General features: G+C 45.0%; 1 protein-coding gene across 1 annotated transcript in view; it reads right to left on the reverse strand.

The window, feature by feature from the left end:
- Positions 1-1003, reverse strand: part of ANKRD6 (ankyrin repeat domain 6) — a 66672-nt gene extending 65669 nt beyond the window's left edge. The window contains exon 1 of the mRNA XM_036248398.1: positions 426-1003. The gene's annotated coding sequence lies outside the window, so the exon portion shown is untranslated. The remainder of the gene's footprint in view (positions 1-425) is intronic.
- Positions 1004-17770: the final 16767 nt, after the last annotated feature.

Raw genomic sequence — 17770 nt, forward strand, 5'->3', positions numbered from 1 at the left:
TGAGTATCCTGAATCCAAAAAGGGATTTAGCTTCCAATAAAAATTTCCCTCCTGCCTCTCAGCCCACTGCCCCATTTTCACTGCTCTCCAGTTTGCGGAGTCTTTTCTCTCCCACCACAAATGCCAGAGGGCCTCCCAGCTGTTTGGTCTGTGATGCCATCAGCGTTCTTTTTATAGCCAAAGGTCTGAGGTTTGCTTTTGCTCTTTTTTTTTTGAGGATTTACAACAAAGTCTCCTCTTCCCAATATCCCAAAGCCACTACATTCAGGCAAAATATTCCAGAAGAGACCTGCAAACAAAAGTCCCAGCCAGGCATTATGCACAACCTCCCCCAGAGACGATCCACAGGCACCCGGGCATCAGTTACAAGAACTCACTTTGCTCCTCCTGCTCCAAACCCTGCATCAAAGAGAGATTGTACTCACATCTGGGGGTCGGTCCTCCCCGTTCTACCTCATGTTCTGTGGCTGAATAACTGCAGTCAGTTCTTTCCTGGAGAGACCATTAGCTTCCTAGGGCTGTCATGCCCAGTGGGTCTGCAGTGATTTACCTGACAATGCTTGCTGCCTTTTCCCCTTGAGCTTCCTCTGCCAACACTGGGCAAATCACATCTAAAAGCTTATTAAGACATCCGTTCAGCTTGCCAATGTTTTGTGGCTTCCTAGTCTGCTCGTCACAGCTTCCGAAAGGTTTTGGGTCTTTGGGTTTTGTGGGAGAGCTCCCTCCTGCCGGCAGAGGACCTGTAACACTGCCCTGATTGAAGAGTCAGGGAATAATTCACAGATGGGCGGGAGGCTTGTGAATGGTGCTCAGACAACCGGCGCTGGCACTCTCTCAGTAGTAATGCACGGAGAAGAGATGAATGTGCATGTTGTGAAGGAGGGAGGAGGCAGCAAGGTTCAAGATCTGCAACAAACGGCCTTTCTGGTAACAGGAAAATGCTCACACTGTGGGAACAGCAAAGACCCAGACACCACCCTCCTCGGCAGAGGTTCCCGCACAGGGACTGCAGCAGGGCAGCAGACACGGGGACAGCTGGGCTGCCGTTCCTGACGTTTGCAAAGCCGGTTTGTCTCACAAACCCTCCTCTGAACAGTCTCTGAAGAGAAGGGGAAAGGCAGAAAAAAGGGAGCAAGTCTGTTTCAAGTACAGTCAGTGGCACATTACAGGTGTGTCCTCCAGCCCACCTGTTGAAACAACAGAGAACCAGCTTCCCACCTGCAGTAATCACAGAAAGGAAGGTTTTCATTTTTACTTAAGCCAGTGGTACCACCTTGTCCTCGTTTCCAAAGCCAAAATTGTTGGTCTTGGAGATGGAAAATAACTGTCAACACAAACCTTCTGGGCCCCCTCTCTGCCCACAGCCCTGCCCCCATTCCGCTGAGAGGAGTAGCTCTGTGGGTGATGAGCTGGGATTCTATTTTGGCCTTTATTTGGCTTATACCAGGGGCAGGAGAAGAGCCAGGGATTCCGGCCAGTATGCTGCAGAGAGACGGATTCCAACCGAAGAGACAAAGTGCCCATGGGACAATAGGCTTATTTTCAATACACAACACTCGTACCAGTTTATCCAGGAGTGATCACCACTGGAGGACAAGTGGGGTTAGAACAGAGATGAATGTGACTCACTCTCGACTCCGAAGAACGCATCATCTAAGCCTCGACCAAGCCCCAAAGGCCAGATGGCAGGAGAGAAATGTAAATGGAATGTGACAGAAATGCAAAACACCGAGTGGTTCTTCTCAAAGCTCCTGGGACATTTCTCCTGAGAGCATCCACAGCTAGGGACCGCCAAACTATCAGTGAGGACAGCACAACACTGCTCACAGGGCCTGGCGTCCCCAAGAGCTACCTGCAGAAGAGAGAGAGACAGCTGCACAGACCTGCCTCTTGAGCAAGCCCATGACTCCTTTAACACGCCTGCCACAGCACAGGAACCTGTGTGCTTGCTTCTTGAGCCACCTCAAGTACACTGACTTCTCTAAAGCGGGGACAGTTGCTGAATCTGAACTGATCACCTTAGCAGGAGACAGAGAGAGGCTGTTGCAGTGTGAGTTGAGTGACATCTGGACACTATTCGGGAAAACTCTGACATGCCCCACCAGCAAGAAATGTAAACATACTCTCAGGGACATAAGGACATATCCTGGAATAGAGATGTGATGACAGGAGGCTTTCTCATGGGACAATAATTACTTGCTGGCTGCCTGGCACTGAATCACCAGAGCCTCCAGACTGGCTGCCTGGCACGCACATCGTCTAGCAAATGGCCCGCACGCTCACCATCCAGACCGAGAGGCACTGGAATTCTGCAGCCCCGTCTTTCCCGAGACAAGGTGATCACGCCCTGGCCTGTGCTTCAGTTTTCTATATGTTCTTGCTGTGGACTGAAATTTGTCCCCCTCAAAATCCATGTTGAAACCCTGACCCTCATTGTGACAGTGTTTAGAAATATATAGGGCCTTTATACACTAATTAAGGTTAAGGGAGGTCATAACGTGGGACCCTGTCCGGATAAAAAGAGACACCAAGCAACTGATTGATATTTCTCTCTCTGTCTCTCTCATCAATAAAAAACAAACAAACAAACAAACAAACAAACAAACAAACAACACATATCCTTGGGTGAGGATAAAAAAAAGAGAGAGAGAGAGGCCGAAGAGTGTCCACATGCTGTCTCTCTCTCCAAGCTCCCGCCCCACCCACCTGCTCAGAGGAAAGACCATGTGAAGAGAGCAAGAAAGTGGTCATCTACAAACCAGGACGAGAATCCTCATCAGAAACCAGACCCTGCTAGAGCCGGACCTGGGACTTCCAGCCTCCAGAGCTGTGAGATAATAAATCCCTGTCGTTCAAGCTGCCCAGCCCATGGTGCTGAGCTACGGCAGCCCGAGCGGACCTAGCCCAAGCCCTGCACAGAGTGATCACTGCCCTGGGCTCAAGGCTGGTCTTCCCGGTTAGACTGAGCTCCTGGGGGCAGGAAGTGCTTGGGCTACCGTACAGCCCCCGTAGCTGGCATGGCTCCCGGAACACAGCCTTTAATGTCTGGTAAGTGGATGATAGAAAAACTAGTAATCAACTGCTTTATCTAATCATTCACTGGTCTTCAAAAGCCTGTAGGTACCATAAGAACCAGAAGAGGTGCCAACCCAGTCAGCTAACCCTTTTCCTTTCCTCACAGGTGAGGCAGGCTGTGGCTCCAGAACCTCCAAGAGATACAGTGTTGTCATTATCCTCTCTCCCTTCCTCCCCACAATAGAGGACGGCAGCTCCAGGGGCCAGAGTTACTGATCTCGAGACAGTCCCTACTCAGTGACACAGGTCTGTCAGCACCCAAGCTCTGGACAGCACTACAGCCACCCCAGGAATTTTCTTCTCATTACCCTCAACCCTCAACTAAAGACGAACCAAAATGAATGAATGAATGAATGAATAAATAAATAAAACTGAATTACAATAAAAACCAATCCCTAGAGAGTAGTCCATCTTCCATGTATCCATAGCTCAACTCTTACCCACTCCTTAAATCTGCTTTGATATAGTTTCCTTCTGCCCCCAATTTCCCTACTAAACTGCCTGTGGTTGATGTTGATTTGTGGTGCATTGAGCTTTGGTTGAAGAGATGGGCACAAAGCACTGTGGAAACAGGGAGGGAGATCCTTCTTGCTTGGTGTGCTGGGGGCTCAGCACACCAAGTTCTCAAGGAGTCAGCCAAGTTCTCACAGAGAAGGTAGCATTTGCGCTGGATGTTGGAGGATGTGTAGGATTTTGTGAGGCAGAGAAGTGGGGAAGACATAGGCAGAGGAATAGCAAGAGCAAAAGCCGAGTGGTCCGACAGTGTGCGTCATTAATAGGAAAGCAAAGAAACTTTTGCAGCTGGAGCTTGTCATACGTGGGCAATGACCAGAGGCGACGCTGCAGTCAGGCTGTGGAAAAACTCTCACCATGCCAAAGACATTGGACTGTAGCTTGCATCTGTGATGGGAGCCCTAGGGGCTGGTAAGTAGAAGAGAGACTAGTCAGAATTTTGCTCTACTTGGAACTCAAGCACACAGCATTGGATTAATTATAATATGGATTCATGATACACTTTCAAGATTGTATGTACATGGCTTTCTTTCTCGTCCTTCCTTTATTCCCTCCTTCCTTCTTTCCTTTTTGTTTTATTAATTAATAGACTTTATTTTTAGAGCAGTTTTAGGTTTAGAGAAAAATTGAACAGAAATTGCGGTTTCCATATAGCCCCCTCACCCATAGTCCCTTCCTCCACCCAACCACCCCCACTCCACCACATTGGCTCCTATTATTAACATCTTGCAATCTTGCATTAGTTTAGTACATTTGTTACAACTGATGATTCAATATTAGTACATTATTACTAACTAAAGTCCATGGTTTACATTAGGTCTCAGTCTTTGCGTTATACATTCTACCAGATTGTATAAATGTATAATGACATGTATCCACCACTACAGTGTCATACAGAAGAGTTTCACTGGCCTAATGCTCCACCTATTCACCCTTCCTTCCCCCAAACCCCTGACAACCACTGATCTTTTTACTTTCTAATTTTGCCTTTTTTGGAATGTCATATAGTTGGAATCATACAGTATATAGCCTTTCCAGGCTGGCTTCTTCCACTTAGTAATATACATTTAAGGTTTCTCCATATCTTTTCATGGCTTGATAAGTACATTTCTTTCTTGTGTTGTTGTTGTTGTTGTTTTAATCCTCACATGAGGATATGATTTTATTGATTTTTAGAGAGAGAGGAAGGGAAAGAGAAACATCAATCTGTTGACTCCTGTACACACCCTGACCAGGGATTGAAACTGCAACCTCGGTATGTGCCCTGACACGATATCGAACCTGAAACCTTTTGGTGTATGGGACAATGCTCCAAGCAACTGAGCCAACCAGCCGAGCAGCTCTTTTCTTTTTATCACTGAAAAATATTCCATTGTATGGATGTATCACAGTTTACCTATTTACCTATTGAAGGAATCTTGGTTACTTTTAAGTTTTGACAATTAAGAATACAGCTGCTATTGCCAGGCCGGTGTGGCTCAGTGGATTGAGTGTTGTCCTTTGGATTGCGAGGTCCCAGGTCAATTCTCAGTCAGGGCACATGCCCAGGTTGTGGGCTCGGTCCCCAGTAGGGGGTGTGCAGGAGGCGGCCAATTGATGTTTCTCTCTCACATCAATGTTTCTACCTCTCTCTCCTTTCTTCGCTCTCTAAAAAAATCAATAAAAACGTATTTAAAAAGGAAGAAGAAAGCTGTTATACAAATCTGTATACAGTTTTTGTGTGAATAGAAGTTTTCATCTCATTTGCGTGAACGCCAAGGAATTCAATTGCTAAATCATATGGTAGGATACTGTTTGACTTGGTAAGAAACTGTTATATAAGTATCCCCCACTTTTCAAAAGTTTACTTTACCCCAATTTGCTTTTATAAAAGACCTATATTAGTACCTGTTTTCAGTAACTGCAAAAAGTCCAAAGAGGATTTTTCACCTTACAAAAAAAACAAGGTGAGAAGCGAAAACAGCATTCAGCCTTTGTTTTCAGCAGCCATGACAGAGGCAGCGCACACCGGGCAGCCAGGATGGCCCCGCCAAGCTCCTGCCCCAGGAAACACACCCAGCGTCTCAGCATCAAGCCGCCACAGCTCTGAGCTGTGTCTGGGAGCATCCGTGCTTTATCTCAATTTATTTTGTGCATCCGTTAGCAAGACACATCCTGAGGTGATTGCTTCTTCACTTTACGCCATATCGCTTGCAGAAGGATCCACAGAAAGGCTTTGCTTTCAGAAGGTGGGGGGAAACTGCATTGTCTTCCAAAGTGGCTATAATGTTTTGCCTTCCCACCAGCTGGTTTTACACTGACCTAGTTGCTAACCGCTATGGGGACTTTCAGTTCTTGTCTTACATGGTTTCTCTGTTGCATTGGTACTGCTACCATCCCTCCATCACACTTTGTCCTGGGGTTTCCGTGACCCACTCTCTCCTCATTCTCCTACCACCACTCCAACTATCCTTTCTCTCATTCAAGGGCTCATCTTCCACTGGTCTCTTCACTGCTGTGGATCCCGAAGATTCTATCCCTGGCTGTCTTCTCTGCTGTTCTCTCCTGCAGCTCTGAGCAGGCGCCCCACCCGCCTGCTGCTGCCTGCATCCCCTCCGCTGCCTAGATACGGACTGCTCCCAGTCTGTTTTAGCTTCAGTCACTTTCTCTGAAACTCCAAATTTCTAAACACCCAACCATTTAACACCCAAGACCTCTTACTTGGATGTCCTCTACCAACACGTTCACAACCGAATCATCATCTTTCTTTCCACACCCCTTCCTTCTCCTGGGTCCTCATCTTTCGCCTGTCAGCCCACTTCCCTAGTCTGGAACACTCCTGTTCTTTTTATTCCCCTCCCCCACCCTCACATTCCATAAATCGCCAATCCTCCTGATTCCAGGCAGTAAGGCGTAGGGATAAAAATGCAAGCTCTGAAGTCAGAGCGCCTGGGCTCGAATCTCAGCTCTGCCACTTACTTTGGGCAAATTTCTCAATGATGCTAACCTGTTTCCTCATGTGTAAAATAGAAAGAATAACAGTTCCTAGCTCACTGAGTTGTTGCAAAGATTTGAATGAGATAATATACCCTCTAACCAAAGCCTGGTACATAAAGAGTGCTCAGTAAATACAAGTATGGTTGTATGGCTACTGCTTAAATGTCCCTTGATCTAGTCTCTCTTCCCCGGTGGCATTGCCGCCAGGCTGTCATCACTTCTTAGCTGAACTTTTACAGTGGTCTCCAACTGGATGCTGAAGATGTTCCTTGAAATTCTGTTTGTGACTATCTAAACTTGGAAATTGGAATAACACAGGAGGTGGCCGGTCGGTGTTCTCTCTCGTCGATGTTTCTATCTCTTCCTCTCCCTCCCTCTCTCTAAAGTCAATCAAGAAAAAAAAAAATTTTTAAAGAAATTGGGATAATGACGGTGATGTAGATTTCTACTTGCATATGGGTTTTGACCTAGGTACAAGCAGAAGCCAAGGCAAGACTAATGGTCAGGATTCAGATGCTAAGTGTACTTTGGCTCAAAATATTATCTTCGATCAAAGATAACTTTGTAGAAGTCAACAGAATCTGGCCAGAGTTGTTGGAATTTCTTTTTTTTTTTTTCATCCTCACCCGAGGACATTTTTGCATTTATCTTCAGATAGAGCGGGAGGGAGAGAAGGAGGAAGAGGAAGAGAGAGAGAGAGAGAGAGAAACATCGATGTGCTAGAGACACCCACATGACCCCAACTGGGGCCAGGGACAAACTGCAACTGAAGTACGTGCCCTTAGTGGGAACTGAACCTGGGACTCTCTGGTCTGCAGGTTGACACTCTAACCACTGAGCAAAACTGGCCACAGCTGTTGGGATTTCTTAAACTTGACTCCCAGGAAAGACAGAGCCTTTGGGCCAACGGTGGTTAAGTTTTCTCTCTCCTGTTGGGCCTCAGAAATCATTGAGACGATGAGAGGTTGAGTTCCTCCCTTCTGATTTTACGGTGTTAGAAGGAGAGGAGTAGTAAGAAACCGACCCTTCTCCTCCAGCTTATTTCAAGGCAGCGAAGGTGCAGAATAGCTGAGGGCAATGCAGGAGCCATTAACGTGGTCTCTACCTGCCAGGCAGGGGCTGGTGCCTGGGACTTTGGTGTCAATTGTTTTGCCTTTGTCTATGGACCTCTCTTCCTCTGTATCTCTCGCAAAAAGCATTTTATGTGAAAAGACCATGCGGGCATCAGAGGGACTGCTAATAGAGGGCGAAAGTTTGCATGTAGAAGTTGGTCTCCCTGCCTCCAGTCCTGCCCACTCCTTTCTCCACCACAATTTATGGGATCGCTGATGTCAGAACACTTTTTTCACAACGCAAATGGGACAGTGTTTCTCCTCTCCACTCAGTGACTTACATTCCCCCCAGAACAAAGGCCAACAGTACATAAATCCATGCGAGGTCTGGTCTCAGCCTGTCTCCACCTACCCACCCATCCTCTACCCTGGCTTGGCCACGTGGTGCTCACTGCTGCCACCACGTTCCTCCGAGGACAGAAGTCTTCTTGCGGGGCTGGAAGAAGCCCATGACCCTTCAGGGAGACCCTCACACTCCCCCAGCCACACACAGGTTGCTTCTACTTAGCAAGGTCTATGTAATCCTCTAGAAATGGTTGTTTTTAGTGTAGTGGACCCAGTTTTCATATCTGCGGTCCCATTTTAGTCAATTTCTCTGCCATTGAAATATTAACATATCCATCTGATACTAGAAATTCTAGATACTATGATACATGCCACCCCTTCTTCCCACTCCGGTCTCCCCTAACCCACATGACTTTCTGCAATAATTCTTTCTAAAGCAAGCATGTCTGGGTTGGACAGGATTTGATGGGAGTAGTGTCCACTGCCTACAAGAGGAGACATCCAGTGGTGTGGAAATGGCAGTACTACATCAACTGTTTACACACCACTGTGTGAAGAAGACACACATGGGTCTCCCATCTCAATTCCCTTCCACGGCCGGCTGAGGCAGGAGTGGGGAGACACAGGGGAGGAGAAGATCTGTTTAAACTCCACCCACAGCCCTGGCCAGTTTGGCTCAGCGGTTGAGCATCGGCCTGCGGACCGGAGAGTCCTGGGTTTGGTTCCTGCTAGGGGCACGTACTACACACACACAAAAAAAAATAAATCCTCACCCTTTAAAAACAAACAAACAAAAAACTCCACCCACAGAGTGCTTCATGACCTTGGGCAGGCTATATGAGTTGCTTGGGCCTTTATTTCCTCATCTGTAAAATGGGGATACTAATGGGAGCTACTGACTTCACAGGGAAACTAAAAGGATTGCCGGTGGGAGTGGATGACAAATGCTTGGCACACACAGTGTCTGGCACAGAGGAAGCTCTCAGAAAATATTAGATGTAAAGTCAAAGGGATCCTAAAGTCTCCAATTAAATTTCCAAATCCTTTCCAGCACTTAATCCTACATCTGTTTTTCCTAGTTCCTAGGGCCTGCTCCGGAGAGTTTGGTCCCTTGATCTTACGCAGCACACAGCATGACACAGCGTTTGGCTTCAGCACAGAGCTTTGCTGGGATCAAGTGTCCCCGCAGAGGAAGAAATTAGGACATCAGGCAGAGCTGGCCATCGGGGAGGCTGTGCCGTTCTCCCCCAAATTCGTGTCATCGAACACCGACAGTCAGACATGTGCACGCACAGTGTGGGCCTCAGAATCTACACCCTAGCCTCAGGGAGGGGGGCACGTTTTCCTTGGAGGGCCGGCTTCACAGGATGCCCTGCCAGCAGTCAGCCTCCCTCCGCCACACGCCGCCCCCTATCCCTGCTGATTTCCCAGCTAGGAATTTCTCTCAAACCGGTTCTTGTTCACACTGTAAGTTCCAGTCACAGATTAACCATGAGCAAGTCTGGTCCACTAAATTCTGTTGCCAGTAATTATACTGCATGACAAGCACATCAAACTGCCACCCACATCAGCTACGGTGCATTACTGGGAATTCGAGTTCCGCCACGTGTTTACAAGGAGCAGAGGTGCCTCCAGCGAAGGCAGCAGGAACAGAGCAACGCCCACCTTGACCCGCTTATTCTACACCCCGAATTAGCCCCAGAGACATTCATTCCCAAGAGTTTTAAAGAATCTTAAAATAGTTATGTCTCTCAGGGTGTTCTCATTATTATCATAGTCTAATTATTTCCACAATAAAAATACACCTAATTAGTAGAGCTTTAGCAGACTTCGGGAGATGGGGTCAACCTGAGAAATGACAAAGCATGAGACCCCTCGGTGGAAGAGTCCCGGGGGAAGCCTGTGGTCCCTCCCTGGTCACTCCCTCAGATCGCAAGGCCGCGTTCTCTCCAGCAAAGTGCGAGTCTGGATTCGCTGAGGTAAGTGGTGGGACTCTCACTCCTGAGCTTGGCTCTTCCTTGTTCTCAGGGACCCGGGACCGAGAATCCACAGACCTTCTCCTGGGTGGAGATTCCTGACTTGACAGCCCTTCTGGGGGCTTCTCCCCAAACCCTGGTGAGGACACTACCTTGCGTTCTCCACCTTCAGGCAAACCACCTCTTTGGTGATCATATGTAGTCGAAAGTCCAAACAAAGACCACAGTGGAGAGGTGACAGAGAAAAAGAAGGGGAAAGGTGAGGGGAGGGGACGGAGCACAGAGGAGGAAGAACATGAACAGACAGTGAGCACACCTGTGTGAGGACACAGCTGCTGACAAGAAGTGGGCGAGAGGGGCTCAAGTTCAACCCCTCCCAACTCGCAGGCCTCCAGCCCGTCCCCTCCCAAATGAGAAGTGTTCCACCCGACCCGCCTCTGCTCATCAGATATTTCGGGGTGATGAAAATGTTCTGTAATTAGATTCGTGGTGATGTTTGTACACCTTTGTGAATATACTAAACACCACTAAATTGTATGCTCTAAAAGAGTGAATTTTATGATATTTAAAAAAATGTCCAGTTAAGTGCCAGGGCACTGAAATCAGGCGGACATGGATTTGACTCCAGTCTGCCGCACGTTTTATGCTGTGGGGAAGTCAGTGAGCCCTCAGAGCCTCAGGCTCCTGCTCTGTCGGTGAGATGCACATAATCAAAGAATGATCTCAGGTGGCTGTAGTGAGACTCGAGATAATAAATAAGATGTCTGGCACAGGGATGACACATAGAAAAGTGCCCAATAAACTATCATGATGTTCAAGTTACAGAAAGAGTCGAAACTAGCTCTCAACCAACATAACTTTGACATTCCTGGGATATACTCATTAATGACTTCTGTCTAACCTACTAAATACAACTGTCTATGTAATATATAATTGTCTACATAGTCTCAGGTAAGGAGTTAAACTGGTGAGGTTTGCTGTTCAGTCAAAAGGAGAAAAACCTATCATAAAGGAAGAAATATCAACAGAGAAACGGCTTTCCACCCTGCCCCTTGTTCTCGGGTATGGTCCAGTTTTAAAACCAGGGCTTTAGGCCAAAGAATAGGCCAAGCCCATTACCACACCTCTGAAAGTGCTCGGCCTGCTGGCTCCTACCGGAGGCAGCAGGAGAGCGTGTGATAATGGTGGTTTCCCACCCCTAGGATCCAACTCTTACCACGTCAACTGTTGTCCCTACCTCTGCCTCAACTTGTTGCTGGAACATACATGTGATCCTCCAAATAACGAGTTGTGACAGCATCTTTCTAGTTATCACTCTTAGCGATGCCAACAGTGCCCCATAAATTAGAATTTTCCTTACAAGTAATATTTCAGCCCGGCTAGTGTGGCTCAGTGGTTGAGTGTCGACCCATGCACCAAGAGGTCGCCGGTTCGATTCCTGGTCAGGGCACATGCCCAGGCTGTGAGCCCGATCCCCAGTGGGGGGCATGCAGGAGATGGCCAATCGATGTTTTCTCTCATCGATGTTTCTAGCACTCTCTCCCTCTCACTTCCTCTCTCTCTAAAATCAATAAAGAAAAAAAATTTATTAATGTTTTTTATCCTCACCCGAGGACATTTTGGCAGTTATCTTCAGATAGCGCAGGAGTGGGGCAGAGGGGAAGAGAGAGAGAGAGAAACATCTATATGAGAGAGACACATGGACTGGCTGCCACCCATACGACCCCAGCCAGGGCCGGAGGCTACTGCAACGAGGTACATGAACCTGGGTCTCTCTGGTCCGCGGGCTGACACTCTAACAGATGAGCCAAATCAGCCAGGCCAAAAAAATTTTTTTTAAAGTAATATTTCAAGGATGGTAGTTCGAAATTTATCCTCTCATTACCAAGGACAGAAGGAAGGCTGACTGCAGGGGGCTGCTCATCTTGGTGACCGTTAACTAGAGTGAGAAGATCCTATGTAATAAAGGCTTCCCTGTACTCTTTACTTTTTTCACTTTTCCTAAATGTGGTTTGATGAAATTTTTTTAAATCATCACATGGCTTTCAGCTTTTTTTTTTTTTCTTTCAACTTTTGGAATATTCCAAGTTTGCTTTACTGTTCCTTGTTCAGAAATGTGCTGCATACATATGAAAACTTCGGACTGGTATATACATTTATATATATTTCTTCCCTTAAATTTGCAATGGCTTTGTTGGGGAGTTAACATAGCTCCTAAAAGCATCAGTGGGTTACCATTTTAAAGTCAGATTAATTTAGGATCCACTCCTTACTGGTTATTTGACTGTGGAGAACTACTTAATTTTTCTGAGTAACAGCTGCTCCTTTTGTCAACTAAGCACATTATCTACTTGATAGAATTGTGATAAAAATTAAATATGATAATATATAAGAACATTAGATAATATATCTAGAATATATATATGCCAGATTTTAGTAATGGCCAGCACAGCCATCCATTAGTATCTCTGGAGATTGGTTCTAGACCCCCAGATACTAAAATCCTCGACCGCTCAAGTCCCTTATGTAAATTGGCACAGCATTTGCTGGAACCAAATTTGCATACAGGTTACAGTAGAATGTGCCTACATATCACTTCATTTAGAGCAGTCAGCATAGCATTCAATGTGTGGCAAATTCGAGGTTTGCTTTTTGGAACTCTCTGAGATTTTTTTGCCTGAATATTTTCCATCTGCAGTTGGTTGAATCCAAAGATGTGGAACCCGCAGATATGGAGAGCCCTCTGTAAATGGTAACACTATTACTGTTGCTATTTTGTTATTAGCTAAGACAACCATGTTTGAATCTAGTTCAATACTGCTTTTTTCAAAATTTGGGGGTTCGAGGCACTTTGAAGCAACATCTGGCCTCCTATGAACCCTGAGCATATCACACAAGAAGTCCTGGGTTAAAATGAAGTCTTTCTCAGACCTCACCCTGTGAATAGAGTCTGGCGGAGAAGCCCTGTGTGGACCCCTCCGGTGACCAGGCACAGTTCTCTCAGCTCCACCTCGTTACCACTGCTGCTCCTAGAACTACCAGCCAGTAGGACTGCACAGCGCCTACCTCACCTGCGAAGGACCTCCTCTGACTCCATGTAGTGGGACTCCAGCAGGACACCCCTGGGCACAACCTAGGGGGTAGGGAGTTTACACAGATGGAGCTGAGATGTGCTATGGGGCCATTTGGTGGGCAATCCCGAAATCCTGAACTCCCAAATTCCCCTGACCTTCTGGGCAGCAGAAGCAGTTCCTTCTCGCTAGAGGAGAGCAGCCCCCTCCTGCCCGGAGGCCCCGAAGAACTCACCTGAGACAGGAGCCTCATAAGGTGATGCTTCCCTTCCTCAAAGTCCTTCCACCCCATTAGGGCCGGGTCTTAGCACACCTGCAGGGAAACAGGGTCCCTGCTCTAGCAGGGAACAGCTTCCTACTGAAGGACTTTCAGAGTCCGCTGTTCTGTACAGATGGGACCAGGGTAACACATGGGTGAGGGAGGGCCTGTGGGTGAAGGGTTTATCAACACAGGAGCCGTCCCCTGTAACATGGGCTCAGTATCCTGGCTGGTCCTCATATACTGGAATGGCTCCTTGAAGCCTGAGTACAATGGCCTACAGTCAATTAAATGGAGATGCTGGAACTGCCTTGGCAGAATATTGAGGAAGGAGTTAGAAGGCTCAAAGGTGTGGGTGTAAGACTGGATTGACTATGAGAGAGCAGAAGAACTATCTGACCATGATCCCGGGAAGGCCAAAGCAGTCACTTCCTTCACTAAAGGGATAAAGGCACTAGTGAAAGGCATCACCGAGAAGTCCAATGGTTCTCTTCTGTTGGCTGAAGTTGACAGTGAGAAATGATGCCACGGTATTGGGATCTTCTGAATTAATGGGAGATGACAGGATTCTAAACTAGCAGAAGTCAGGTGGTGGCAATTAACCATCAGAGGTTAGATGGATGTAAAAACCACAAGACAGCAAAGTCAGAGTGGCAAACAGGGCGCTTTGACTATTAAGGATCTGTGACAATGGCTGATCAGCCATGGACAAGATGGGTGGACAACCGACTAGGGTGTTACCTGTATATAAAAGAGAGAGAGGGAGCTGGAAAGCAGAAGGCTGATAGCTGCTGTGATTACAGGCTGAGAAGAGTCTGGGTCTCCTTAGGGAAGGACCCTGCAATACCACCACACAGTTCATATGATAAAGATTTCACTGCTCCTTCTACAGCAGGACCTGCAAACACTTACTAGGATCATTGGCACTGGGGACAGTGGAATGCTGCCAGGTCCTTCATGCTGATGATGGGTTTGAGCTGACCCGGATCCCTGGGACCCCAAATGATAGTTCTCCTGTTGAAATAGAGGCTTATGGAGTCTAGGTGACAAATGGAGTTGTGACCATGTCTGTTTCAGAGTGGGTCTAGTGAGTCTACAGAAACATCTTGTGATTATTTTACTAGACTCCAAGTGTAGAATTCATATAGATGTACTTAGAAACTAGCAGAACCATTACAATGGTTCCAAAAAAGAGTCAGGAAAAAATACCTATAAATGATATTTTTCTTACATCTATAAAGCAATACATAGTGTTCTGTCTCTGAAATAATAGTTGGAAGTCTAAAAAAGTAAAATAAAGCCCTGGCAATTTGGCTCAGTGGTTGGAGCATTGACCCATGGACCAAAGAGTTGTGGGTTCAATTCCAGTCAAGCGCACATACCTCGGGTTGTGGTTTGATCCCCAGCCCTGGTCAGCATCACGCAGGAGGCAGCCAATTGATGTGTTTCTCTCACATCAGTGTTTCTCTCTCTCTCCTGCCCCCCATCCCTCCCACTCTATCTGAAGATAAATGGAAAAATATCTTTGAGCGTCTAAAAATAAAATAATAATAATAAAAAGTAGTATGAACTATCAGAAAGGGAAACTAAGAAAACAATCCCATTTACAGTTGCATTAAACAACAACAACAACAACAACAACAAAACTCTAGCAATAAATTTACCCAAGGAGGTAAAAGAACAACAACAACAACAACAAAACTCTAGCAATAAATTTACCCAAGGAGGTAAAAGACCTGTACTTGGAAAATTACAAGACACTGAAGAAAGAACTAGATGAAGATACAAATAAATGGAAACATATACCATGCTCATGAATAGGAAGAATTAACATTGTTAAAATGTCCATACTACACAAAGCAAACTATAGATTCAATGTAATTCCTATGAAAATACCAATGGTGTATTTCACAGAACAAGAACAAAAATGTATATGGAACTACAAAAGGCCCTAAATAGCCACAGCAATCTTGAGAAAGAAGAACGAAGCTGGAGGAGTCACACTCCCTAATATCAAACTAGACTATAAGACCACAGCAATCAAAACAGCATGGTACTGGTATAAAAACAGATATACAGATCAATGGAACAGAATAGAGAGACCAGAAATAAACCCAAGACTATATGGTCCCTTAATGTCTGACAAAGGAGGGAAGAATATACAATGGGGTAAAGATAGCCTATTCAATAAATGTTGCTGGGAAAATTGGATACATGCAAAAAAATGAAACTAGACCACTTTCTTATACCATATACAAAAATAAACTCAAAATCGATTAATGATTTAAATGTAAGACTCACAACCATAAAACTCCTAGAAAAAAATCACTGGCAGTAAAATCTCAGACATTTCTCTTAGTAATATTTTTTTCTGCTTTTTCTCCTTGGGCAAGGGAAACAAAAGAAAAATAAACAAATGAGACTATATCAAACTAAAAAGCTTTTGCACATCAAAGAAACAATTTACAAAATGGAAAGACAACCCACTGAATGGGAGAACATATTCACCAATGATACATCTGATAAGGGGAGGGTTAATATCCAAAATTTATAAAGAAGTCATAAAACTCAACACCAAAATAACAAACAATCCAATTTAAAAAATGGGCAAAGGGCCCTGGCTGGTGTGGCTCAGTTAGTTGGAGTGTCATCCATGCACCAAAAGGTGGCAGGTTCGATTCCTGGTCAGGGCACATAGCCAGGTTGTGAATTTGATCCCTAGTCGAGGTGCATGCAGGAGGCAACCGATCAATGTTTCTCTCTCACATCAGTGTTTCTCTCTCTCTCTCTCTCTCTCAAAATGACTTCTAAAAAATTTCCTACAAACAATGGGCAAAGGACTTCTCCAAAGAGGACATACAGATAGTCAATAGACTTGAAAAGATGCTCAATGTCACTAATCATGAGAGAAATGCACATTAAAACCACAATGAGATAACACCACACACCTGTCAGAAAAGCTTCCCTCAATAAATCAACAAACTACAAGGGTTGGTGAGGATGTGGAGACAGGGGAACCCTTGTGCACTGTTGGTGGAATGCAGACTGGTGCAGCCACCATGAAAAACAGTATGGAGGTTCCTCAAAAATTAAAAATGGAACTGCCTTATGACCCAGCAATTCCACTTCTGGGAATATATCCAAAGAAACACAAAACTAATTTGAAAGAATATATATGCACCCCTATGTTCACTGCAGCATTGTTTACAATAGCCAAGCTATGGAAGCAACCTAAGTGCCCATCAGTTGATGAGTGGACAAGAAATGCTGTGTTTAAATATACACAATGGAATATTACTCAATCATAAAAGCAAACAAAATCTTACCTTTGAGAAAGCATGATGGACCTAGAGGGCATTATGCTAAGTGAAATAAGTCAGAGAAAGACAAATACCATGTGATTTCACATATTTGTGAAATCTAAAGAACAATATGAATGAATAAACAAAATAGAAACAGACACATAGATACAGAGAAGAGATTGATGGTTGCCAGAGGAGTGGGGAGTTTGGGGAGCGGGTGAAGAAGGTGAAGAGATTGAGAAGTACAGATTGGTAATTACAAAATAGTCATGCGGTTATGTGTAAAGTACAGCACAGGGAATGTAGTCAATAATATTGTAATAGCTATGCATGGGGCCAAGTAGGTGCTGGAAATATCAGGGGGAACACTTTATAAAGTATATGATTGTCTAATGAGTACGCTGTATACCCGAAACTAATATAAAATAACACAGAATGTCAACTGTAATTGAAATAAATACATAAGTAAATCTAAGAAGTAGTATATTTTCCTTTGCAAGATGGTGTGGACCATTCACAATGCATCTGACTTTTGTCGTGTCTGATTAAATTCTGCCCAATATCAGACAAGCTGAAAGTAAAATACCATAAAAAACACGAGAACAATTAGATGTCTGGCAATTTCAAATTGAGCAGTTAAAACTTATTCATTAGAGCAAATGAAATTCCCACTCTCCACAAAGTTCCTTTCTTTTTAATGACCAGAAATAGAAGTCTGTTAGACAAATAGGAAAAAGAAAATGACACCAGTTTCTGAAATTAAAATTAAAAGGCTATAATTAGAAAGACCTTCAGCTAAATTTTGCCTTCACAAGAGTAGGTTGTGGAGTGAACGGAATTACTTATATTGATGATTTTAAATGATTTCAGGGGTCAGAGATGATGCAACCAGTGACACAAAAAAATTCTCAAGGTTAAAGAGCCATATCCTACTCTTATTTATCCCATATTTGCCTTTACAGTGCTTTGTACAAAGTAGATGCTCATTAAATAGCAGGTGAGAGCAACTTCTCAATGACAAGAGACCACTAGAAAAGTGGTACCTGGTATAAGGACATTTGATAATATCAAAAGGATCTCGTGTCCTATACTATCTATGCCTCCTATGCCTCAGGGTGATCCAATAGTTGATGAGGTGAAGTTTCTCTTGGTAGAAGTGTCTCATAGCACAGAAGCCCACAGATAAACGAAGGAGGAATGA

The sequence above is a fragment of the Molossus molossus genome, unplaced genomic scaffold, assembly GCF_014108415.1.
Source record: "Molossus molossus isolate mMolMol1 unplaced genomic scaffold, mMolMol1.p scaffold_m16_p_8, whole genome shotgun sequence".
Classification (NCBI taxonomy): Eukaryota; Metazoa; Chordata; class Mammalia; order Chiroptera; family Molossidae; genus Molossus; species Molossus molossus.